The following is a 26,727-nucleotide window of genomic DNA, read 5'->3' as shown; positions in this document are numbered from 1 at the left end:
TTTTGTACCTTTCTACAGGTCATCTGCAACACGGAAGGTCTGTGTGGGGGGGCAGGAAAATGCTTCCTGGGTGGTGGAATCCCACCTGAACGCGGAAAAAATTGGTCCGGGAGTGAATGTTTTGCTATAGAAACATGCACAGTTTTCACTTATTTGGCCGTTAAATACCCACGATTTTCCACTTTTCACACTTTCACAGGCACTAAGAACACTTCCACAAGCCGCTTTTCACTTTTCCCGAGATAAAATATCACAATTCACAGAGAAAATTGACGAAAAATAAGAAACGTGTTGACTACGTAAGAGGTTGAAAAAGAATGTCGCAGGAACATGTTTTTTTCTGTCATTCTTTTTCCAGCTCTTGTGAAGTCAACGTATTTGTTAGTTTTCTGCAATTTTCTCTGTAAATTGTGATATTTTAGCTTAAGAAAAGTGAAAAGCGGCTTGTGGAAGTGTTCTTAGTGCCTGTGAAAGTGTGAAAAGTGGAAAATCGGGGGTATTTATTGGCCAAATAAGTGAAAACTGTGCAGTTTCTATAGCAAAACATTCACTCCCGGACCAATTTTTTCCGCGTTTAGGTGGGATTCCACCACCCAGGAAGCATTTTCCTGCCCCCCACACAGACCTTCCGTGTTGCAGATGACCTGTGGGAAAGTCCAAAAAACCTGCAGGAAGTGATTTGTGTCGTGAAAATACAGAAAAATATCCCGTAAAAATTGGTCAGGGAAAGAATGTTTTGATTTTTCACTTCACGCATTTTCACATATTTGGCCGCTAAATGACCATAAATTTCCACTTTTCACGGCTTTCCTGGCACTGAGAACACTTCAGCAAAGCCCATTTTCACTTTTTCATGGAAAAATATCCCCAAATACTGAGAAAATAATACGAAATGAAAAACATGTTGAGTGCACAGAAAAGAATGATGAAAATGTCGGAAGCATGCGTCAGAGAAAGACGAAAGATACAGAAATACATTAGTGGGAGTGAGAGGGAATGACAAAAAATGTCAGGAAAAAATGTCATGATCGTTTTCTCTTGACATTCTTTTCCTGCATAGCACCATAAGAAATTTTTTTCAATCATTCACTCAAATTTTTTTCAACTTGATTATATATTTACTGATTAACATTACCTATATAAAATGATTAATTTAGCCCCATTCGTGACTACATACTTGGAATTTGTGGAAAACCATTTGTGGAAAATTCAGCAAACCCACGGAAAATTCACTCACATAACTTTAGAGCTACCCCATCCTTAATTTCAAAATTGTTTCCAACCCATCCAACCCCACCTTGTTAACGTTCTTTATGTCATTTTTAGAATTAGCAATGTGTGCAAAATAACACCTTAAATTGAACTGTATTTCAACCATCACAAGTGCCAAAACATATTTCTCTGATGGCTGAGCTTTGAGGATCCATTTCTTTGTTAAGCTCATTGTCTTTGCTGTCAAGCAAAAATTGAATTTCAAAAAACACATTTTCCATACACAGCATGGGGGTGGCTAATGCTAAAATGGAACTATGTGTGTGAGAGTGTGTGCCTAAATTGGCGTGTATGTCAATTTCTCATGCAGGCCTCGTCTGCACCACGTCGAAATTGGGGTAGAAATGTGCCTGAAGTGTGAATTATTTTGATAGTCAAGTGTCATGTTCCAGGGATAAAAACACTCACTTTCAATTCACATGGCAATTAATCTAAATTGCTGATGAATTAATTCTTTTTCGGGCTATGCGCATCACACTTTTGGGAAATGTGTGTGTGTGGGGGAGAAAAAACGCGAATGGAGAAAATGAACATTTGCTCATTTAGTCAAAAGCACAAATTCACACCCATTGACTTACTATGTAGGGAAGGAAATACTACAAGGAGGAATAGCACACCGAAAATGGCTCATTTATCATCACGGCGTATTGTACATATACTTCTATGTTGGCCCCCACTCCTCTTATTCTTGGGATGCTTATGTTTGCCTCGACAGTGCATACAATCATTATTCCTCCGCATTTGGGATTCAATTTGCTTGATAAAAAGTCACTTCACATTTACATTTTCATCAATCCACAAACTCATTCCACACTCACACAGCACCCAGGGCGAGTTAATCTGGCAAAAATCAAATTTATTCTATTGCCACATACAGAGCGATGTGTTTCAACTTCTGAAAATAATAAATTAAAGTGCGTGGAAGTTTAATTCTGTGTGAATTTCACAGCATCCACAAAAGCTACTGGTGGCACTATCGGTGATTAGAATTTTCCTATATATGCACGGCATGTATATCACATATGAACATATATCTATATATAGTCTCTAAAATAAGCATTGCGCTATCTGAGATTCACCTAAACCGCCTACAACATCAGCCCACGAGGTGACATTTCGGAGACACCGTGTGATTTTTGCCACAATCTATTATGGAATCGCTACGTATGAAATCATGACTCCATAAATCTAGCACAACAACCATTAATGTGTGTTAAAGACCCCATCTAATCACCTGGGAGAGGCAATTGAATTTCTTCACCTCGATCCGCACCAATTTTCTCATTAGCCAATTTCGGTATGCACACATCTATCGCACCAAAAAGCTCTTCAACTCATAAATTTCTTAGTCATCCAAATTCACACCAAGAGACCAAATTCACATTTCCCACCAGTAGTTTCCGTATAATTGAATGATGTGAACAGCCTGCCGATAATTGCAATATTGAATTCTCAGCACTATACTGCCTCTAGTAGAATATTCCTCCGGTGGTGGTGTGTAGGTTCATTCACATGGTATAGTAAATGTAACTGCCCAAAATCGGCGGATGATGCATAACGAGGGGCTTAATTTATAAATTAGTGGGGGTTTTCAGTTGATTGGTGCCGTGATTCAATTGATGATGAGCCATGTCTTCGGAATCAACCAAATCGTACGCCTTTCAATCAAATTCCACCCCTTATTTTGCATTCAAAACAGTAATTGATTGATTTGTGGCGGATTCATATTGGCGAATGTTAGCCAGCAAAATGTTTTATTCCAATCATTCAGTTTCGAATGGAATTTACAGTGCCGGGAAAATTATATTTATATACACATAGAATATTTGAGGATCTCTCTTGTCTCATTCATTGAATAACAATGTCATGCTGACGTCAAGTTTATGGTGTGAGGAAAGAGACTTTATTAGGTGTTTGGGATCTTTGCAAAGCAATCATCAAACAGAATCAGAAACCATTCCCAAATGGATTTCAGTCTTGTGTATTGTATATAATAATGTAGAGCAGTGTTGTAGGAGTTCAAGAATAAATATTTTCTGCTTCACAATCTTATTATTAGACAATCTCATTATTACATTGTACTCTTTTTTTTATAGATATGATTTTTTTAAAATTAGATTTCAATAAAATCAAGTTCAGAAGAATCTCCAACTAATATTACGATACGAGAAACTAATAACACGATTCATTAAAAAGCTTTTTGTTATAATAACATTGAATTGGTATTGGTACATACATTTTGTGGGTTTTTCTATCTGCTTCATTTAAGAATGGAATTTATGGAAAAGATACTCATTTGATGAAAAATTCGAAATAGCCTAATCGGCCTAATCACGTCGAGAATCAAAATTAATAAAAAATCGTCAAAGATACCTCTCATTAATAAATATAAAATTAAAAACGACCCGTAAAAATTTGCCTAAAAATTCCACAAATGACGTCACTTTTGTCTTTTTTAATGCATTAAACGTAAAATATTTCAAAAGTTCCGCATTATTTAATTAGATTGAAGTCTATCCATATTAATTAGGTATTACATAATTCTTAATAGGTATAGGTAGGTATTACCTTCAAGTCAATTTAAAAGTCTTCAAGACTAATAAGAGAGCCAGAATATATTAAGCCCTACGATAAGGTTCTCTGTTCTTGCTTTCAGCATTGTTACTAACACTATATATGTTGCTGCTTCAAAAATTTCTGCAACAATCTGTATGGGTAGACCATTATTTGAGTGGATTTCTATGTAGACATTTTGCTTAATTACACTCCGCCGCGCTCCCTGAAGAGCATTCCAAGAAGTGATGTGGCATACTTCTATAGAGGCATACTTAGTATTAAGTAACTGAAAAACGGTTTAGAAACAATTCCATTAAATCATTTCCTCTTCTCCTTTTGTACACCCTCCTTATGAACATGTAACACGCGAACTCAAAATATTGGGCGACTCTTCAGGTAAATTCTCTCCATTCTTTCTCTCCCCCTTTCCCCCTTAAACCACATAACACATATAGATATATCCTTCGTGTTCCAACCATCTCATTCAGACATCATGTATATTACAATATTCAATTGTTGTCGCACTTCTTGCTTATTTCAACCTCGCATTCGCAACCACCTACATCTGATATAACCAGACACTCACTTTGGAGAAGAAATGTGGAGTATTTCTGCACACGGAGACTTCATCTCGTTCACGCCAATCCGGTGCGATATCTTTCCACATCAAAGTCCAATATCATTTTTCCCATAGCGTCTCATCTCAGCAGAAAATCCCCCCATCAAATCCCTATATGAAAAGACCTCAAATTATTCCATGAAGACTCCCCATCAAATAACCACAAATAATAGACGACACGAAATTTCTCCTCCCCAATTGCCCAGTGACATGAATTTATACCTAACCCCCATCTACTTAAATCTTAGAATGAAGTAACATCAAACAGGAGCTCAATAGGTCTCTCTCTCAAAAGCCCCCTCAAATGAAAATGGCTAATAATTTATATTATGACAAGTATCAGAATATATAACAAGAGGAGAAATTTGCTCAATAGGGACCGGTGATTTATACTAAATTGAAATATTGAGGTGTACTATACTACTGGGACTCATAGTGGAGCACGTGTAATTTTCTTATTATTCTTCCTGCTGATATGCAATTTCAAGTTGAAAATTTTAGCACGCAAAGCCCCAATATTACATTTTCGTGTTTCCCTCCCCAGCAACTTGCACTCTTGTTTCTTGTTCAACACCAAATGCTTCTCTTGCGAAAATTTCACATTCAGTACATCGAAGCGATTTCATCCATATTTCCCAGCTAATGATCCAATACATTTTTGTTCATGCCATAGAGGAAGGAGATTTCACAAAACGTTTCTGTGTGCTCTTACTGCTAATGACTATCTCTCAGGACCGCTAAATTGGCAAGCACGTTTGAAAATGCGGTGATTGAATAGAGTGTTTAAATTGAGTGTTAGAAATATGATCATTAGTGTACTTTATGGGAATTTTGTATTTTATTGAATGTGAAGAAAATTTAAGAAAAAAAGGTAATCAGACAGGTTTAAGAATTTCATAAGAGTTGAGGAATTATGTTTCATTGTGGGATATAAAGCGATTGAAGTTTTAGCTGGTATTTAATTAAATGATTAATTAAAACGTTCGTTGAGGGATTAAAAGTAACTGACATTTATAATTTTTTTTTACATATTTGTTTTACTTTCTATTTATATTTTTATTTTCATTCTTAAAAGTAAAAGTTGAACTTTCTAATAAAGTTTCTAGTAATAAAACTAATAGAAATTAATAAATATGTACCTAATGACTTGAAATCTCATCAAGGAACTTAGATATGTACAAAATATATGTTGCCGGTTCTGTATTCGAACCGGCGGCCTTTTGTATGCGAGCTCACTGCTCTATCTATTGCACCCTTTACTCTCGTTAATAAAGTTATGAAGAATTAAAGAAAAATATCCCTGCAACACGTTTTCTTACACGGAACTGTATGAGAACAGCGTAAACTTCATACAATAATTGCGTCCGCTTTGGAAAATATAAATTGGAGGTTATAACGTACAGTAGGATGAGGTTTCTGCTGTGGAGCAACATGTTGGAAATGGAGTTGGTTTGGAGTGTGCTAAAAATGATTGACGGATTGCACCAAAGGTCTGATGCATGAAATCAATTAACAAGAACTCACATTTTACAATCGCCAGCTCAAATACCAGAATGAACTCTGCTGCATTTTCCTTATAAAAGTGGTTGCCTCCAAAACTGTAATTATACAACAAAAAGGAAAAAGTTTTGATTAATTCTCATTCATCAACAAAATTCTCCATTCACATTGGGTGCCTCTATGGCGAATATTTTCCTACATATATATGTGGGATCCCGTTGTGATAAATTTAATATAATGGAATTTTGCTCAAAATTCTTCTTCTCATAAATAATGACAACATTGGGATACATAGAATGGCTAAAATCGCTAAAATGCTGCAATATATCATATTATGTGAATTGTAAAACCAGAATAATATAACCAGAGACTTTACTTCTAATTTAGCCCACTATTATTGTGACTCTGGCAATATAGTCAGAGAATGAATGCCATATAGTTCAACCCCAAAATCTTCCACATCCCACATTTCCGGACACACACGGAATTTTCTCTTTGGTTCATCCTCTCCCCCGTAGTTCCCTCATCGTTGGACAGACCATCCGCCACATATATAGCAAGCAGAGTGTGTGTAAGCACAGAGAAAACAAAGTGAGAAAAACACACACACTTCCCATGGCTAGAATATACTCAATTTCTTCCACAATGTACGTCGGAAATTCAGACATTGGAAGTCAGTCGCCGAAAATGTATTCAGTCTTTTCTCTCCATAAATTAGATTGAATGGGAAATTTATTGGAAGCAATTATACTACGTAAACACACATTCAAGTGTAATTTGTTGCCCACTTTTTCACTGATTTCTTCTTCGCATTGTTAGCTAGACGATCCAGCTCACTACACCCTATATAGGGGCTCTTGTACTACACGAGTGTATGGGGGAAGGGGGTTGGTTTGAGTGTTCACATTTGTCTACTGCAGGATATTCACTTGATTCAGCTTTGCAACTTTTTTCCCACATTATAAGGAATGTGTGAGAGGCCAGAGTAAGGGAGGGGTGGATACTTGGAAGTCAATCGAATAGAATGATCAAGTCCATTTAGGAAATTAGAATGTGGTCTAGGGAGTTCATTGATTGCTTTAAGGAGAACCATACAAATCCACTCCATCATCCACCCAAAGGCTTGAGATAATTTATTTTGGAAATATTTCAAAGGGCAATGCTAATAGTCTAGCGAGGAGAGGCATCGAAAATTGAGGGAGATTGTCTGTGAATTGTGTTGATTGGACCAATTTGAATTACCCACCATAGAGCATAGAATTTCTAGTTAGATGAAAAATAAAATAAATCTAAATTAAACATAATATCTGGGTTGTTCCTAATCAAATTATATACATGACCTTGTTAAAATTGATGAAATTTCGATATATTGGATTTATCATTCAATCAGTATTTAATTCTCGAGACATTTAAAGATATCCTGTAAACCCTTTAAAGGATTTTGTAAAATCAACATATTTCGCTGAGTTTTTATAAGTCAACCCCCGGAGCTAATTGAAACTTTCGGAAGAAAAAGTTATTCTCGCGAAATAATTAAGCACAAATTTCAGTGACCTTATTGTCACGAAAGGCTTAACTAATTCCTTATAAATTCATTTAATATGTATCCCATCTATGCTATGTATATACGTTATGTATGTGTAGGGACTTTAAAAAGTTCCTAAAGTTTGTAATGTCTTAAATTACTTATGCAGAAGTATCCGTTTTCTGGGGATATATGAAAGTTTTTCAATTTCTTATAACATTTTCCTGGTAGTGCAATTAGAGGAATTCTTATGAAGAAATTGCAAATATCATTTTGAGAACTAAAAGTTGTTTGAAATCAATTTCAACGTTCTCAGCGCAAATAATATCAATTAAATGACTTCTCCATCAGCTATAATTTCTTTCATTTCGATACCCTACCCACAAACAGCGTATAGAGGGTGGTTTCGTCTGTTGGGAAATAACAGTCATCATAATTCGTCACTCGCGAGTCTCTGTGGCCTGGCTTTACCCAACACGTGTCATAGTAATGGAACGAGGGATTGTACAACTGTAATTCAATCAACCCCTTTTGCTCGGTGCTGATGTGCAACAATGGTTTGTGGAGACGCCTTCTAAAAAGAAACCAGACACAAGACCCCTACCAAAACCCCTACACGTTCACATCCCCCATTATACATATACATACATTTTACCCTAAGACTTTCTTCTCTCCTATGTAGCATGGTGGAGATAATAAATGGTATGTCATCGTGCATTGGAGCCGTGGTACTCATTTTTCAATTGGCCCGTCATCATTTTTCAGACACAAACAATTGTGTGGATTGCAGCGAGACACTACCCCCTTTGTTTGCCCAAAAAGACAGCGTCGTCATCCTTGTTGCTGTCTTTGTCACCACAAATGCTACCCTCAAACTGGAGTTTGTTTGGAAGGAAAATACACCACTGAAGCTGTTCTTTTGGGTTGCCGCCTCTCATGCTACACTTGAACCAGCTGACACTGTTTATAAACTCCACCAAAATCCTCGAGTACTTGCACTTTGAATCAACAGACATTGTTCATCTCAAAAAGGAACATTTAATGATTAAGGATATTTTGAGACTTGTGTTGATAAATATAAGGATCAAACTTTTAAATCAAAATATAATGCAAACTTTCTTGAAACTTTTCTTATATCTTTGCAAAAAGGAGTTTTAGGAAGTGCTATAACAATTATATTAAATTTATATGGGGAACTTGTATTAAAATGTGTAGAAATGAGAACACAGCATGCGGTAAAAAAAAATTATAAAACTTATGCTACTAATTTCATTTTACAAGGATGAATCAGCAATGAGTATAATAATGATTTTTTATGCTTTGAACGTTTTACCTCACTTAACGCTACTTAGCTGCTAGACTAATTTTCATGTTAAATTTTCCATAAGCTTTTACTTTGTACAAATGCTTCACAAGCACACGGTATTGAGGACAGGTGTTCCTTGTTTCCTCTATGCATTTAGCATAAGTTAATAATTAATTTGGCCAGGCATAAAATTTCTCTCTACAAACTATTCCTTTAGCAATTTCAGCCTCAAAGGAGAGGAACTGTTTCAATTATATGCTCTTGTGCCGTGAATTCCACAGCATTCATGGCGCCCCTTTCATCCTTGAAACATCTCAATTTACCAATCCTTTTGACCCACCAACACAACCCGTAAGTAGTTAAGAGAAAACGGCGAAATCCTTTTAGCATCGATCCTATTCCAATTGATTGACCTGGAAAAATTATCAGAGCTTTTCCTACCCAAATAGGATCTATTTATATATCAAATATCTAACTGAATAAATCATCGATAGTGTTTCTTCCCATGAAGCTTATCGCATGAGAGAGCTATAAAAAGTAAGAGAAGCTTTTGCCTCCATCCTCTACTAAAATTCACATGTAAGCACACCCATAGATAGTTGGAATTTTTCCTCTTGAAACTTTTCTTCCATGCGAACTTCGTGTGAAAAACTTGGAGATTAAACTTATTTGTATTTGTCGTTCCTTTACCCAAAAGTCTGACCCCAAAATATATTACCCTTCTGAGAGTGAAGTATTTTCCACTTCTTCCCCCGCCCCTCGCGCACAAAACACCCCACATATCTTGAGCTTTTTGAGCTTAGTGTTGGTTACAAAAAGCCCATAAGCAGACACACGAGAGAAATCATAAAGTATAAATATGTATTCACATATAAGCGTACCTATATACTCGGTAAGAGTAGCATAGGGTGCATTTTGCTGTGCAACCAAGTGAGGAAAAAGTGTCTCATGTATAGACTTCTCATTGGATTATTTATGAAAATTGGTAAAAAATTTATTGAAGAACTTTTACCAAGTACAGTGGAGCAACAACAGCAGCTGCACATTTTCTATACTCCACTTTTTTTTCATGCCATTCGGTTCACTAAAAATTAACCCCTTTCTGCTTCACTTCCCTCCAATGCGACTGTTGTCGTTGGGAAAAAGCCCCCGGGGGTTGATAAGTTACACAAGAAAGTGCAAGAGGACGATTTAAAATATATGGAAATTTGTATTTATGTCCTTTGGCTAATTCATATGCATAATGTATTGTGTGGTCCCATGAAAACTGATTTCGACAGGAGATAAAAAAAACAGCACATGTATAATATTTTTGAAAGAGATGAAAAAGTTTTTTATTGTACTCCTTCCATTTAAAAGTGATTTAGTGATGGTAATTTTATAAAAGAAAATTTTTAAAGATTAACTTTAATTTGGTAATAAACACGAGAAGAAGAAATCTCAAAATTGAGCTATGAGTTTGTTAAAATTATCCGTTTTTATCATTACTGTATTGATAAACTTTCTCTCATTTCTATTTTATTTAAATGTTTTTTTTTTCTCTTTGTGCAATTAAAATCCCTTTCATCAAACTAATGCCATACCATACATTTTCATGAAAAATAATTATATGTAAATATAAGAGGGAAAATGATGAAGGGCGATTGAACTCTTTAGTGGTGGTGTGAGTTTTATAAAGAGCTTCTTAGTTTGATTGTAAAAAAAAATGCAAATAATATGCAAAAGCTCCGTGAAGCATTGAAAATTCACAGAACATAAAGTTTTGGAGCACAGGAATCGAATTACAGCTACTCCAGTCAGAGTATGAACTTTTGACATTTAGCTTTTCCTTTTCCCAACTTTACGTTTGGTCTAAGGCCAAAGGACAAACTCAAGGGGAGTGCAGAAATATTCAGGTGGTGAATTTTTGAAAAATTCCATCTTCTATGTGGTGGAAAATGAACAATTTTCCAACATGCAAATGCACATGACGTGACTGTAAGCCATAAGGTAAAATTTAATTGTTGAATATTTGTTCTCTCTCTCTCTGTGTGAATAAAGTGCACTAAGGTATGTGTGTGAAGTTAATGTGTAATTACAAGTTGGAGGATTTGAACCACCCACTTATACACAGGGAATTTCCTCCTCTACTGCCATGTACATACAACATTTAATCCCCAGCTCAACCACGTTTAACTGACCATCGTTAATATCAGTAGTGCTTTCTGGACTGATGTAGAAAATCATTTTACATAAACTTCATCATTTTTTCGCTTCCTGCGCTAGCATGTGAAACAGAATGGTCTTTTTTTTCATAGTCGAGCTATATATACGTAAAAAATTCATAGGATATTTGCATGTTCAATGAAGGTTTAAGTCAGCTGAAAACATGTAATCAAGTTAAATACATCGTGCGAAAAAGGGGTGAGAAGGGGCGGAAAATTCTCATAACAGCAAAAAAATCATAACATAAAGTGGCACAATGATAATATTTTTAATCAATATTTTCCATATTAATCACTATTCATGCTTCTTTTGTTTTGTTAATTCCCCATTGATACACATCTTTTTGTTTATATTTTGTAAATTAACCTTTTTCCATTTTTTTACAATCCTTTTCTTTCATGTAAAAATAATTAAAAAATAATTAATTTAATAAAAATTAACTTGATTTAATAAATATGCATGAAATGTTGTGAAAATGAAAATAATACAGTACTCACGTACTTTTATATATAGCACGTTGTATATAGCAACGTAAAGCAATTAAATACTTGAGAAATATTTTAGAAAAGTTGGGAAACTGGAGTGAAAATATCCTCAGCAGGAAATATCAACCGTATATTTTCTGCACCACTCATTTATAGCGCATGGAAATATTTATTTAGGCTCTCATGCTCTCATTAATAGTCCAAAATGGTTCTATATCACACAGTTTACTATGGGAACCCTTGGTGCTGAGTTTGTACACACATACAATATACTTTCGCATTTAACTTGGAGTCGCTTGATATATCGATTGGTCAGCACTTTAATTTTCGCTGCATTAATTAAGCATAATGTGCGACATTTTGTTGAACAGTTTAAGTGGTAAATATTATTTGCTGCGAATTGTGCAATCAATCACTTTAACACATCACACAATGTGCTCCACACTTTCCAACATGTTGGATAATTTAGAAACACAAAACTAGTTTTAAAAGCATACATACAATACTCAAACTCCCATAAGAGATCTGACAATTATGGATGGTTGCGAGACATGGAGGAGAGTGTGATCGGTCAATCATCGTTTTTGCTCAATAAAAATGTGACACATACTCAGTGTAACATAATTTATTTCTAAATATTGTCGTAAATTCTACTGTCATACTGTCAATTAATGTGTAGACGATGGAATGGGCTTCTTGGTACTTCTGGGGGCTCTTTCCTTGCAGTCGAAGCGATTGACATCAATTGAGTCGTTTGGGGTTTTTTTCTTTTTCTTTTCTATATTTTTTTAAAGAACGTCTCTTTGGGGGTATGATTTACTGGCAACACCACTCCTTTGGCACCTCACAATCGAGCCCAAAACATATAAATACATATTAAGTTTAGCAACATGTATGAAAATATACGGCTTTCGGTAGTTTGGAGACGCATCGTAAAAAAGTCTGTGAAAGGATCTAACAAGGAGTCTGGAAGGCCGATTGAAATGAATGTCCAGAAGACGATATAAATATTGTCCACATAGAGCTTTATGTAACTTTTCTATGCTCCATTCTCATCCTTTCCGAACAATAAACATGTCACATAACTTATAACCAAATATTCATAAGATACACCCTTGGGGGAGGGCGTGGGTGTGTGTGTGCTATGGAGCCAGAAGTCCAACAAGGGGCTATCGTTATATTCCTTGAACACCTCTTTGTTGCTAAGGTGAAATTGAGGTCAAGTTGACTCTCGAAAGTCCAAACACTTTTGCACTCTATACCTCGGCACATAGAGTCTTGACCCAACCAATATATCATTATCTAGACCAGCGAGTAATTTATACAGCATTGTTACTAATTTTATTGCCTATCCCGTCATTTTTAAAATATATATTTATAGAATACCAACTAATACAGTACAAGAACATAGAGCTTTATGTGTATATAGTAAAGTTTTTATCTAAAACTTTTAAAGAACACTTGAGGAAAAGTTTTACCTTGAAACATAGGAGTTGTGCAATTTATCTGGTTCGCCATACAATGAAATATTCATTGAATAACTTTACTGAACCCTTATACACAGAAGTTTTTTTTTTAATATGAAACAAGAGCAGATTTAATCAATGCAAATTAATCAAAAGTTAAGTTTTCAGAGCGATATGAATTAAAACTTGGCCGTTAAACTTATGGTTAAGTAAATTTATACCAAATTAAGGTGAATTCTACTGCTAAAATGTAAATTATTCTTTAAAAAAATCTTAAAAACTCAAGACAAATGCAATCAGTTTTCTAAAATGAGCTTCTGTTGAGTTTTTATTTTTTGACTTTTTAGTACAAATAATTACATTAAAATGATAAAAACAAATTATTGGTTAGGTATTCAAAAAAAAAATACACAAATAGCACTATAAGGCGACTCTTTTAAGTATTTTGAAAGTGTTTTATTATGTTTAAAATTTCTCCATTAAATCCAGCATCAATCTAAACATGAAAACAACATTTTATCACCCTAATCCGTATAAACAATATCAAAATTTGTCCGCAATGACATCAAATTTAAGAATAGGTACATATCTTTCTTCATCTCACCTTGAATGGAAATTTCTGTCAACTTTCATAATTTTCTCATACACGTCTAGTGCAATAAATTCCCATTTAATTAGTGAAAAGTGTTAATAACCCTTTTATTGCATTCCAACAGCGATTTCGATTCTCCAATAAAATCTGTAGCATACATAGCAATGTGAAAATGAATGAGGTTTTGCGTGGGTATCGCACTTCATTGTGTGCTTTATGGATGGGTGTTATGTGTTAAGTTGTGCATAAAATTTCATTCTGATACAAAAACTTTTTTTTTCATCTACAATAAAACAACACGATGTTTGGGGTAAAAGCATGCAATTTATGACGCATTTCAGGAGCTTCGAGCACTGCTGCAGGAGCTTTCCTAACAATAAATTTAGCAACAGAAAACAATGCTGAACTTTTCAATTCGTTATGCATGAGGGTTGTTGAGGCTTTTTGTTGTTACATGTATTAATTATTACAATTATTATACTCAAAGCAAAAAGTAAAATACCTCTGCTATTGCATTTTGCTCCGACCCTTTCAGTGTCCTGAATGTTTTACGGGAAAACTGGGAAATTGTTCATAATTTTCTATATTAAAATAAATCGTTACAATGTGAATTATGTAAAGTTGTACTGTAAATTACTATTATAATAACTTTTAAAAATTTTTTTATTTACTTGTGATAACATAAATATTTGGGAGAGCCAACACAACCCCTATGTTTAAGTCAAAAGCATAAAAATTTTTCCATAAATATTGCCCAAAATTTAGATGTTGAATTTTAAGTATTACTAGGATATCTCTGAAAAGACCTCGTCATGAATATAAATGAAAAAATACAGCAATATTTGACAAAATATTCCGGTTTTGTAAAAGTATTTCAGGAAATCAGTGAAATTAGATGGTCCTTTTTCTGAGGATTCTTTCCTAGATGCCGAGTCTTTACATCAACCCTTTTTTCATCTTACGCCTCTGTCCCATATTCAAAATTCCACACCCTCTTTAAATCAATATCAATTCATCCCTTCATCACGTTAGGCGGGGGAAGAGTTTACAAAAAAAAATATATGTATAAAAAAAACGGAAGAGAAACCATCCCCAAAAGTACCACACACAAAAAGCCACCCCCGCCGCTCTGGGGATAAAGCCATAGGAGGGCCTCAAAGGCGAATACCCATGCGGTCGTCATTCAACTCGAAGAAATCAAAACTTTTTTTTGTATCAATAAATATTTCACACAATTTACGGCGAAAGTTTAATTTTATTGCAAAAAGTGATAGCAGCTAAATATTTTATACCCACTTTCCAATGAACTAGAAATGACATTGCGAAAATTTTCCCAAAACACCATTTTTAGCTTATTTTATTCCCGCCCACAAGAGACAAACTACACAGGCCGCGTGGGGATGGCATGATTGTGCTAAAAATACCCGCATTATTTAACCTTTGGAAGCATCATTGGGGGTAATTTCAGAAATAAGCCCAATGTCATGAAATTGTGGAATAACTCTGGCAGTGAAATAGAGGGATTCTTGTAAAAAATAAATGAGATTTTATCCTCAAATGGGATAAAAAGCACCAAAATTGTGACTATAAAATGTGCGCGAGACAAATCTCCGTCACACCACTTAAAATAGCTTCGCTTCGCATTGAATTGCTATTTTAATTTCATTTATCCAAAAAAAAAACATCACGTTTTAGCTCATGAATATTTTCCCAATTAAAAACAGAAATTAGTCTTAATTGTATTTGTGCGCTCTTAATGTCCTTTATGGGCAAACGATAGAATTATCGCATTTTCAATTTTGAACATCACATATACTCTATAGTGGGAACAACATACAATAGCGAGAGGTTGACAAAAGATAAACTTATAGAAACTTTTCAAATATTGATACTCCATGCTTTTCCACTGATGATGGCATTTTCCACTTTTCCCTCCAAGTCCCTTTTTTGCCTTTTAAATGGCTTTTATCCCCGATTGGTGATATAGCTAGCAAAAATATACACTTCCCCTTCGAGCATTTCCAAAGAGATAAAAAAAACAACCCTTAAGTGAGTTCAATGGCTTGATGTGTATTTTGACAATAAATATAGAGTGAAAAGTCAATAGAAATGGCCATTTTTCTTCAATTTCACAGGACCACCCCCCACCAGACGAGGGGGCAGAGGATGGAAGAGTGATAAAATACACATTATGATCAACATTTCATATTTCAAAACCATTTCAATGGGAATTTGTGTGGAACATTTTCATGTATTGAAATGGATGGTAGTATAAATTGTGCCATCATAGCCACACGTATAGATGGGTATATAATATAAATTGCTTTATGGCCAATTCAAGGAGTGAAAATGATTATGTCCTTAAAATAATATTTGAAAGCATCAAAAAGGAACATCCAAAAATGGAGAATTTCTTTAAAAAATATTTTAAATTATTTTCTTTTCCAAGACTATTTATATATAGTACAATTTTCCTTTCGTGTTATAGCCAAAGTGTGGAAAATGTGGGAAAGCGATTGTGAAATTTCCTTGAAGGTGAAACACCGCACGATAAATTGCATTGGAGAAATTGTATGGTTATTTATTTATTGTGAACAATAATTTCCTCTCAATAAATACCAATATCCGGTCCATATCCTAGTCTATACCTTATCGAACCCTTATATCCTTGAGATTCCCACCCACAAAATTGATTTTGTGGTTAAGCGTGGTTGAAAATGTGGTAACATGGAGATTTTCTTGTACTTGAGAGCCTTATCCCTTTATATATTCCTGACCAAAATGTAATCGCATCAAATACCACGTTTATAGTTGAAATCCGAAAATAACACAAATTTAAACATCAAATTGAATCAAATTTCTCATCTCCTGTTCATCCTTCACACTGTGCAAAATCATATCCTTTTTCACATATAAGTGTAATATCTCAAGTCATGCTCCATCCGTGTCTCGTGGGCACTTCCGCATCCTCACGCTATGCGGGTAAATGCCGCATGAAAAAGCCTTATTAAAAATACAATCTTCCTTCTTGGCAATAATTCAGATGATTTACTCTGCTCAGTAAACAGTAAAGTAGGTCAGTTGTTAATGAGAAAAAGAATATTATCCTGGAGGATTTATACTGGTGAAAGATAAAGTAAAAAAAAAAGTTGCCACATTGCGAAGGATTCTATTAATGGTCAGCTGGAAATTTCCTCCACAACTTTTTTTTTGCTGAAACTTTTTTTTTGCTCCACCACTGCTGCACATTCTAAAAGGGGATTTATGTGTTTTCATTTCATACCCATGCAAAATCCATTAAAATGCAACTGGTTTAGGCAAATTTGAGAGAGGGAGCCAGAGACTTTTGAAAAGTAAATTTTCCGAAGGTCTTTCTGTGACAATTTCCTTATCAGATGCATTCTGCATTTCAATGAGGTGATTTAATTTACTATGCAGTATATACAGAGATAAGCGGATAAGACCTATTAATTCTGCATATCTCATAATGCAATGTAACTACAATTTATATGTACTTGTTTCATAATCCGTCTTAACTCTTTTAGCTACTCTTATGGGTCTCAAAAGCTATATGCCATACATTCTTTATTCCACGAACACATAGTTTGTTGCTAAAGTCTTTAAACTTATTGTTCGGGTTTTCTTTGCACGATGCTGAAAGTGTTTTTCATTGAAAATTTTTGTTTTGAAACATGTAATTTAACTACTTTTGACAATCTATTTTGTAGATAAATGTATTTCAATTTGCAAGAAAATTGGACGGTATAGGGACATGTGTTAATTATTATGGTTGATTGGCAAATTTAAATTGCATTTAAACTAACATTTAAACAAGATTTTCTAAAACATATTTCGCTAATCTCAGGCATTCCATTCAAGGGTGTTATAAATTTAAGGAAAAAATCCTAAAATAAATTGAAACCATTTCCTACAAGAGAAAACAAATTCTTCAACACCATTCAAGTTCATAATAATTGCTAACGTCCATTTTAAAAGCCATTAACTGCGCTTTAAATATTTAGTTAGTACCTACCTACTCTATGATTTGTGGGTTACATTAAAATATATAATAACTACCTGTCTGAGAATTTAAATTCAAACTTCAACAATCAATTACAAATAACTTATTTAACTGCCTTTGAGCATCGTAATCGTAACTTAAATTTCAAGTCACATATTATGGCCGAGTCATGGATATCATTGCTTTTAAAAAGCACCTAAACAGGTGGCCAAAAGATAAATTAAAACATTTTCTAGACAATTTCATTGCTTATGTCATGCCTCTTTAAAACTTTGGATTCCACTCGAAAATTTTAAAAAGGGTTGGCTTGGCATAAAATATCTCTCTCTGCTGGTATGTCTGTGTCTTCTGAAAGGGACCTTTTTCGCCATTACCTGTCGCGGTGTGACAGAAAAGTTCCCGAACACTTGCCACATTAAAATATCAGTGAGTCTGTTTTGAGTGCCAAAGGCACGAGTTATGAATGTAAAGTTACATTTTATATTTCTTTTTGATTAAAAATAGAGATATCGCTCACAAAGTGAACTCTAAAGAATCTTCTCTTCTGTTTCTCGAGAGTCTCCTCTTGTGCAGAAGTGCTAAAAGTATTTCGCAAATAATGTACATAAGGAAAGCGTGAAAGACCTCTTTTATATACCAATTTCAACTCTTCTTCTCAACAATGCGATGCTGATGCGTCTTATTTAGGAGCGAGAAAGCCTTCTTACTTTCTGCGCGCCTTCCCCTTTGAAATATGCGGTAAGTTGTGCGGAAAAGTTATAATTGAAATCAAACGGTTTCACGTTGTGAAAAGAGCTGATTGCAAACGTGGAAGTACTACTAAAATTATCACACTTCACCCCCGTGCGGGGGTGACCTACAAAAGGAGTTTTGTTATTAGATTTCGTATAAAAATTAATTATTTCTTTTCCATGTTCTCCCCACCATTGAGGCTAAAACATTTGGAATTTCATTCCCACATGGAGAGACTTTCTTGTCACACTTTTTTCCGGATATTTTGTTTGATTAAAACAGAGAACTTTCTTTTAGGAAAGAAAAACTTTTCCTAATTATACATATTTTCCCAATTTCAGCGGAGAAATTGGATGAAATGAGAGACTCCCATGGACTTCATGTCTCATACCCAAATAAACTCGATGACACGCACGAGAATCTTGAATTTATTAATTTTGCTGTTTTATCAAAAACTCTTTAGCATAATTTACAACTTTCTTCATTTATACGAGTTTTCAGGAAGTATTTCTGACTTACTTCCTTCCAAGGATTATATTTAATAACTTTCTAGAAAATACTTTAAATAGCTTTCTTACTATTTACTTCATTTTAGTTTAATGGGTCAGATTTCGTGATGATAATAAAATTTCAACAACTAATACAGATTACTTCAAGATTTTTTTACTTCTAATTGGAAAAAAAACACGTTAAATGGATTTTTCTTTGAAAATTAAAAAGGTCAAATTAAGAAAATTTATGAAAAAAAAATTTTTCGCTAGAAATTAGTTATGTATGTAATCATTTTATATCTTTTTTTAAAAAAAAATTAACAAAGAAAGTTCTAAAATCGATGATTATTATACATATCTACATAACTACCTACCACTGAAAACTGTTTGTATGTATTTGTAAGAGCTATAAAAAATGCAATAATAATAACAATTAAACTTTATTGCTTGAATTTTAATGTTTTATGTACACACAATTGCACAATAACCTGATAAACACATAAATTGAGGAGCACTCATTAAATAATTTAATAGAAATATCTCTTTTTTTGCAGAATGAGATGAGACAAAATGTGTAGCATCGCCTTAAAGAATTGCACAAGTGGAAATTCCATAAGAAATATGACATGATTCTCTCTTTGGAGTATTTCGATGTATATAAAGTAAAATAAAGTGCCAGTACCACCCAGGAGAAGACATTATAATGTTAAAAAGAGAAAAAGTAAAAACGTGCACATTTGAAATAATATTTAAGGAGAATATGTAAATGTTTATGAAGCGACAAGAGTGCAATTTCACTTTGCCATTCTACACAGCGCGTACACAAATATCACCATCTTTTCTCGTTCGTGCAACCCATATTTATTAAATTTAACTGAATACACCCGCCCGCACATTTCAATGCAAATAGTTTCCGGTTATTTGCGAAACAAAAGCACTGGCGGCTAGGGTAAGAAATAAAGTCACCCAGAATCAATATAAATAATATACCTACAGTTCACCAACATTCTCGAAGAAAGAGGACTAAAAATCGAATCCAAAACGCGACTAGAATTTTTGTTTTCCCCAAAAATCACCCCATCAATTTACCCTCTTCTCTTATTCTTGGGGTATAGATTCTTATCCTTAAATACACAACGATTCTGACTCTTTAGGATAAGAATGAAGTCTAAAATGTTACTCGAAACTAAAGGCTTGAAGTGGTATCAAATATTCTATCGAACTAACTTGTTGGTGCTGCGAAATGAGGCTTTAAATTTTCCTTGATTTCCACTTAAATGTAGACATTTTCATTGAGGAGCATTGCCAAAATCATTTTATACAGTTTTGGCTGCCTCGTCGACTATATTTTGTAAGGACGATAAGGACATTTTTGCCTAAATACAATGTCCAAGAAGCCAATATTGGGCTCCATGTAAAGTATTATGTTAAAAAAAACTGCGCTATAAAATTTTAATAAATGGCATTAAGTGAAGTTTTTATTTCAGAATTACAAAAAAAAACCAATAAAATTTTATTTTCAATTAAATCTCCTTCCAAGATCTGAGTTGAATTCTCAATTTCCAAGGAAGCGTAAGTACCTTTAGAATATTAATTTCAAAATATCTCCTTTTCAAGCACATCAACAGTTTGGCCCTTCTGAAAGTTAGTACCCGTGATTAATTAACGTCGATTGAACGCATATATTCAAAATTAATGTGCATTGAAACTATTAGACTATATAAGACAAAAGAAAGTTTTCTAGGCATCCTTTCCGGAATGACCCTCATCAGTTTCCCTACCAATGTCTGCTGTCTTAATCTTCAGTGAAGCAATACAGAGAGAGAGAGAGAGCCTACTTATAGTGTTAGAAGACCGGAAATTAGAATTGAATCTATAACTTTGTCTGGGTGCAAATCCATCAAGTTTGGAGGGATGAATTTGCGGTGTCTGAGGCACATGGCAATATAATGTAATTTCAATCAAGGCAACTTTATTAGGTTTATTATGCTTTACGCATATTCCAAAGCCTTCACAAAAGGAGAATTGGTTATGATACAACCTATATATACATTTTGTACATAGCATAAATGATTGAGGGTAAAAGGCACGAGGACAGCTTATCAAAGTCTCGTTATTGTGTTAAGATCCGAAGCCACATTGTTAAACTACTGTACACATCATCTCCTTTCGGTATAATGTTTAATGAAGGATGTGCGGTTAGTTCCTGGGGTCCAAGGAGTAAGTTTCTTGGCAAATATCTCGTATGTTATATATAGAAACACTTGTTCGCTTCTTTGATTCTATCACCATGCAATTGGACGGTGCGGCTCCAATGTATGAGATGGGTTGTAAAGAAATTAAGCTGTCATCTCCAATCACCATAAGCTTGACACAAAATGATTAATTTCCAATCGTCCCTCAATTGAGCCACCATTATACCCTATTTATAGTACTATATAATGTATCCTAATGTATACCAGCTATCACTTGACTTCTTACCCTGGCCATCTCATTAATAACATCAAGTCGAGAACCAGCTCACAGTGGACACAGGGGATTAAATGAATACCTCTATATGCTGCTGTTTTTTTACCACCGCCTTTAAGCTCTTCGGCTCTTTCCATGCACCATGGCTTTTCATTTAAGTGATTAATGCTGTTTTAACTTTAAAAACAGTCGCATTTAAACGAGATACACCCCTCTACCCCTCGACTTTTAATTCCACTGCCCATCCTGAATTTTCTCACATCAAAGGGTGCTTTTATGTTTGCAGATTTATGTGATTTTTCAAAATAAAAACTAACTAGCATGTGCTAAATCTCCTTAAACCCTTTTCTCTCTTTGTTGTAACATTTTAATTTTTTTTAACTATTTATTTAACCGGGTTTTTATTTTGATTTCTAAAGATTCTTTAAGGATTCAAAAAATATGATTTTTAATAACAAATTGCAAAGAGATTTTTTTTCTTCTTCTTCGCAATTAAAATTACAATGGAATTACGTAGGTATAGATTTTTTTTGCAAAATTTGTACATGTGAAAATTTTCCAAAGAATGGCAACAACATATTGTTCTCTACTCTATTTTATTTTATTTTTTGCATAAAGTTGAAGTGCTCGAGGCTGTACAAGTTGACTAATTATAATGGAGGCGTAGGGAATATGAATTAGGGATAAAAAACCCAACTCTTGTCAACGTGAATGTTTATGAAGAGCTCCAGAAAAATGCTAAAGAGAAAAGTCAGGGAAAGATGTAACACTGAAACGTGATGTGTGGGAAGCCACCGGAGATAATCAAACCAACAAGTACTTAAATCTTCATTTTTTTTAATAAATCCCATCCCCATCGCGTAATCTTTATAGGTGCTCCACCATGAGATTTTTAAAGTCTCATGTATGTTGAAAAATACGAGCAGGCAGCAGTGGGAAAAAAACAAGGAGAGACAATAGCCAATGAGGCTTATAGGAGAGAATATTCAACGAGGGAAATGGGAAAGCTTACAAGTGGAAGATCCTTCAGCTTCTTAGAAATCTAATTAGGAAAATGTTGACTGTGCGTGGGGAAATTCACATCGGTTGAGATTTTACTCACTCAAGCATATTTTACATGATTTTTGCTGAAAACATGCAGGCATCCAAACCCCTCATGAGGGTTGCATTTTAGAGTTCTTGCTTGCAGTACTTGACTTACGAAATAACTCACGGCTGTCTTTAGAGCACGCACAAATCATTAAGATTTCTTCCACCCCCACAAAGAGACGTGCAAAACAAAAGTATTACCTTCCTACCTTCACTATATTGCTCAATGCTTTCAAAGTTGTTTTATGTACCTACTATTTGAATTTGAAGATTTAAGAACATTAATTCACTAGTTGCTTCATTTTCACATTTAAAGCACACAAAATTTGAATATAAACTAAAATGCAATTTAGAAAATGCTCTAAAAAGATTATGTATGAATAGCTTAAATGCTTTTAGAATGAAACTAACGAAATAACCTTGTTTTAGAAGGCTTTATTTAGTGTTTTCGGAAAGAGCTCTCTGTAAACTACTTTGATATATGTTGATATGTACATACATATTTCTCACAAAAGCACTAAAAACACGCAAGTAATATCCATATTCAGTTCAGACAGAATAAATGAGAATTATGTGGCATGTGAAACATCAAGAAGGTGTTGGCAAAAGAAGCAGAGTGTTCGATTTTTATCAATAAAATGTTCTCTGCCCCGTGGTGCTTTCTACAGCAAAACACTAAAGTCTGCCTACGAAAATCCCATAAAAATAGTCATATTTCCGTCACTGAGAAAATATGAATGAAGGTGCACCATAAAATCGCACTTCTTTTACGACCGTTCAATATCATTTTGGTAGCAACGTCTAAACTGTGTGTGTCTGTGTTTATTTAAGAGATTATATGGAGAAAGGAGCTACTACTCACCTTAATTGACAATAAATGTTTCGACCTCAGAAGTCAGAGAAGGAGTTCCACTGCTAAATGAATTCACGAGTGGATACCTGAAGAGAAAAAAAAAGAAAAATTGCAAAATTAATTTATATTTCTGCAACAGTGCAGCTTCTTTGGCTTTTTAATTGCATTGAATTTGAGATTCATTTTTTTTGTATTACTCTTCAACCATTCATCCAGCGAGAGAGCGCATATTTGGAGAGGCAACTTAATCCCATTATGCTATGGGGCGACCAATGCAATTGTTGTAACTCAATATTTGCAAAAGACATTTTTATGGAAACCATATTTGCTGTGGAATACACCACGCTCTCCCTCGAAATTGCATTGTCACATTGACAATAGACAATAAGAATATATTCACATAAATTGCTCTTTAACACACAAGGATTTCACATAAATCCGCATATGTCTCTTGTTTGCAATCGCGAGGAAACTACACATGCAAATATACTTTTACCATGATACATATGAATAACATATAAAACCGTTGATATGCTTTACAGAACAATCGAGGAAAAAGGGACATCTTTTATTTTTTAAACAGATTTTTATTGCATGTTGCTGCTGAATAAAATCCATTTAGGAATTTGTACATAGATAGGAGTTCACCAGAGATTGTACTTATGTGTGTATCTGAAAAGTTCTGCAATTGAAGTCATTGGAGTATATTTTTAAAAATAAATTGCATTTTATTACACCAAATAAAGTTAAATAGTTATTCTGAAATAAGCTCCATAAATATCATGTATGGTGATAGGCCAATGATTATTTAGTTTAATTTTAAAATAGTTGGTATTTAACTCTACACGTTAAATCGTTCCAACAGAATCCATCAGTTCCTTTATTTTAAAAGCTTTTAAATTAGACTTAAATCTTAAGAATAAGTAATCAAAAAATAAATAGAAATAGTAAAGAAATTTTCCATAATTACCCCTGTTTTCTTTCAATGCATGAAACATTCGCGCTGATGTTTCATTTGTGAGCCATTTTAAAGCTTCAAGAGGACCTTTAATTAAGTTTCAGCGCTTATGTAAACTTTGGAAATAATTGCCAAAAATCACGGATTCTATCAATTTTAAGAATATCAAAATATAGTTTCTTCTAAGTAAGGAATACCTTCAAAATTATTGCTTAACTTTTATTGTATTTTATTTTCTCCAAGTGTACGATGGAGTTTATGCAAAAGACAATTTAAGAGAGTGAATATGGCACAATAGGAGGAGGGTGAGAGGAAATCAAGTGGGTGAGTTCCTATTATTTCCCATTTCGCTGAAAATAGTTTATATATGTATGACGATATGCATCGCGTTATTTTATGTACGAGGTCATATCGTGTCTCTGTCACATTATCCTATCGTTAATCCATCTGAAGGGAGCAACACATCAATTGTCTGCCGCGGAATATAAATACTTTGATTTATTCCTTTTTGCATGAGATACCCATTCGATGTTCCCCGTACACAATGCCGCTGCTGATTGTACTTGATTCGCCCATCCCCACACAATGTACCCCAAGCTAATGATAATTGCCTTGTCATTTAACACAGTGGAGCAATTTCCTCGCAAAACTTTCAGAGTCACACGGAGCCTCCCAAATTCAAAATTTCCGCACAACGCTACAAAATATCTCTCGCTCGGCGACCAATTTGGCGGCAAGGAAGCGCAATCATCGCTGATTAATAAGAAACACCATAGCCGACTGATGGAGTGATATCGTGAGGCTTCATTTATTTGTCCCGAAACGCGTTATTAATGTTCCCGAAGAGGAGGTGAAATGTTTGGCCTTTTTCAATATTTCAGACACTTAATTAGTTAAAGCATGAGCAGACACTTTAATTTAAAACACTTGAGAATATCAATCAAATTTAACTCATCACACATCCTCGCGCTCTGTCGAGTTTTGAACAAAATTTTCATGCATTTTATGTGATTTTGGGGATAAAATTTCCCAATAAACCTGAAAAATTACCCTGCAATGTCATACAGAAACAATATTTAGGTTATTTTTTTTAAAACAAAAATAATCCGTTCAATAATCCTTGTTTGAAATCCCTTGTTATATTTTCATCAATAAAATTTGATAATATTGCATGCTATATTCAAGGAAACACCAACAAGCATGTTTTGGTCTTTCATTTAACGATTGCGGAATTACGATCAAAATGGAAATTCATGGTGATATAGATAAATTTTCATTTCGCTCTGGAGAATTTTAATAGTCAAATAATTCGGGTATTGTTTAACTTTAATATTTTTCTCGTATTGAGAGAATTTATCCCTTTGATATTTCAAATTGAAGTCCTTCCTTGCATTACAACCAATGACTATTTAGCCCTTATGTGTTTGTATATTACGAATTTCATTGTGTGAATTTTACAATTTCTTGTCACACCGTATCTTATTTAGCAAGCATATACACCTCGTTTCGAAAATGCAATTTTGAAACTTTAGGAAATTGAGTTGAGAAAGTGGAAATTGAAATTAACGATACGCGCTACAACGTTAAAAGTTCACCGCAGCAGGAATAAGGAAACTCCCGGGGGAAAATTAAATGAATGCTTTTGTGTCCAAAAATAAAAACTAACTTTTAACCCCAAAAGGTTTCCGCACTTAATTCATCGCGGTGAGTGCAAATGTAATTCCTGCCAAAGATGCCTCATTTGTGTAAAACATCAAGTTCATATAGCACCCGTAAGTGACACCGCGTTGTGATCCTGAAGGGAAGCCTTTCATGTGAATGCCTCAGTGAATGCTTAGTCATTGCAATTCACCCTGGAATATTTAAATCCATGCATATCGTATATCTCACTTTTTTTGCCCTTAATGCTCACCCAGCTCTCCCATAAACTAATCTCCCAGAAAACCTTCCCCTTTTACCCTCCAGAGAAATCTCATGCTAAGGTTTCGAAATATTCAAACGGTAACATTTTTGAGATTTTCACGGAGAATTTTGAGACACAATTATCTCTGTGCATCAAAAAGGGGAGTTTCTTGTTATTTGAAAAACGATATGCTCAATGATACTTCTTCGCTATATGTTCTTCGTGGAGAAGTTCCTGCATTAAGGTGTCGAGAAATCTTTGAAATTTTACACGCATTTATTCAATGAATTTTTTTTTTCATTAAAAATTAAAGAATTTTTACTTATAAAATCGTTCAAAACTTTTCTTTTTCTTTCTATTATGCGTTTAATTATTTATGTAGATTTTGACTTGCCGCCAAATCCATTAGGAACTCTCATTAAAAATTAAAACTTCTTGTTAAAAGCAAGGGCGGGGCCACAAATCTTTTTTTTTTTATTTATTTTTGAACAATTTCTCTTTAACTTCAAGCATTTTAAAAAATAATTAAGAAAAAATCTAGAATTCAAGATATATGAAGGTTGTAATTGCTGAATTAACGGCTTGGACAAATTGATTAAATTTTAACGATTCACGTTTATTTTTGACGTTTTTATCAAACCGGGTTAAACCTTTTTGTCTGTGGCTCTTATTCTAACGTTTGACA

General features: G+C 34.2%; 1 protein-coding gene across 1 annotated transcript in view; it reads right to left on the bottom strand.

Moving 5' to 3' along the window:
- The window catches only part of LOC129790104 (uncharacterized), a 182,026-nt gene that overhangs the window by 59,715 nt on the left and 95,584 nt on the right, over nucleotides 1-26,727 (bottom strand). Inside the window, exons 3-4 of the mRNA XM_055827340.1 lie at nucleotides 23,191-23,267; nucleotides 5,972-6,045 (exon numbers count right to left, since the gene is read on the bottom strand). The gene's annotated coding sequence lies outside the window, so the exon portion shown is untranslated. The remainder of the gene's footprint in view (nucleotides 1-5,971; nucleotides 6,046-23,190; nucleotides 23,268-26,727) is intronic.

The sequence above is a fragment of the Lutzomyia longipalpis genome, chromosome 2, assembly GCF_024334085.1.
Source record: "Lutzomyia longipalpis isolate SR_M1_2022 chromosome 2, ASM2433408v1".
Taxonomy (NCBI): domain Eukaryota; kingdom Metazoa; phylum Arthropoda; class Insecta; order Diptera; family Psychodidae; genus Lutzomyia; species Lutzomyia longipalpis.
The sequence above is the reverse complement of the archived record's forward strand: the minus strand, read 5'-3'. Positions and strand labels throughout refer to the sequence as shown.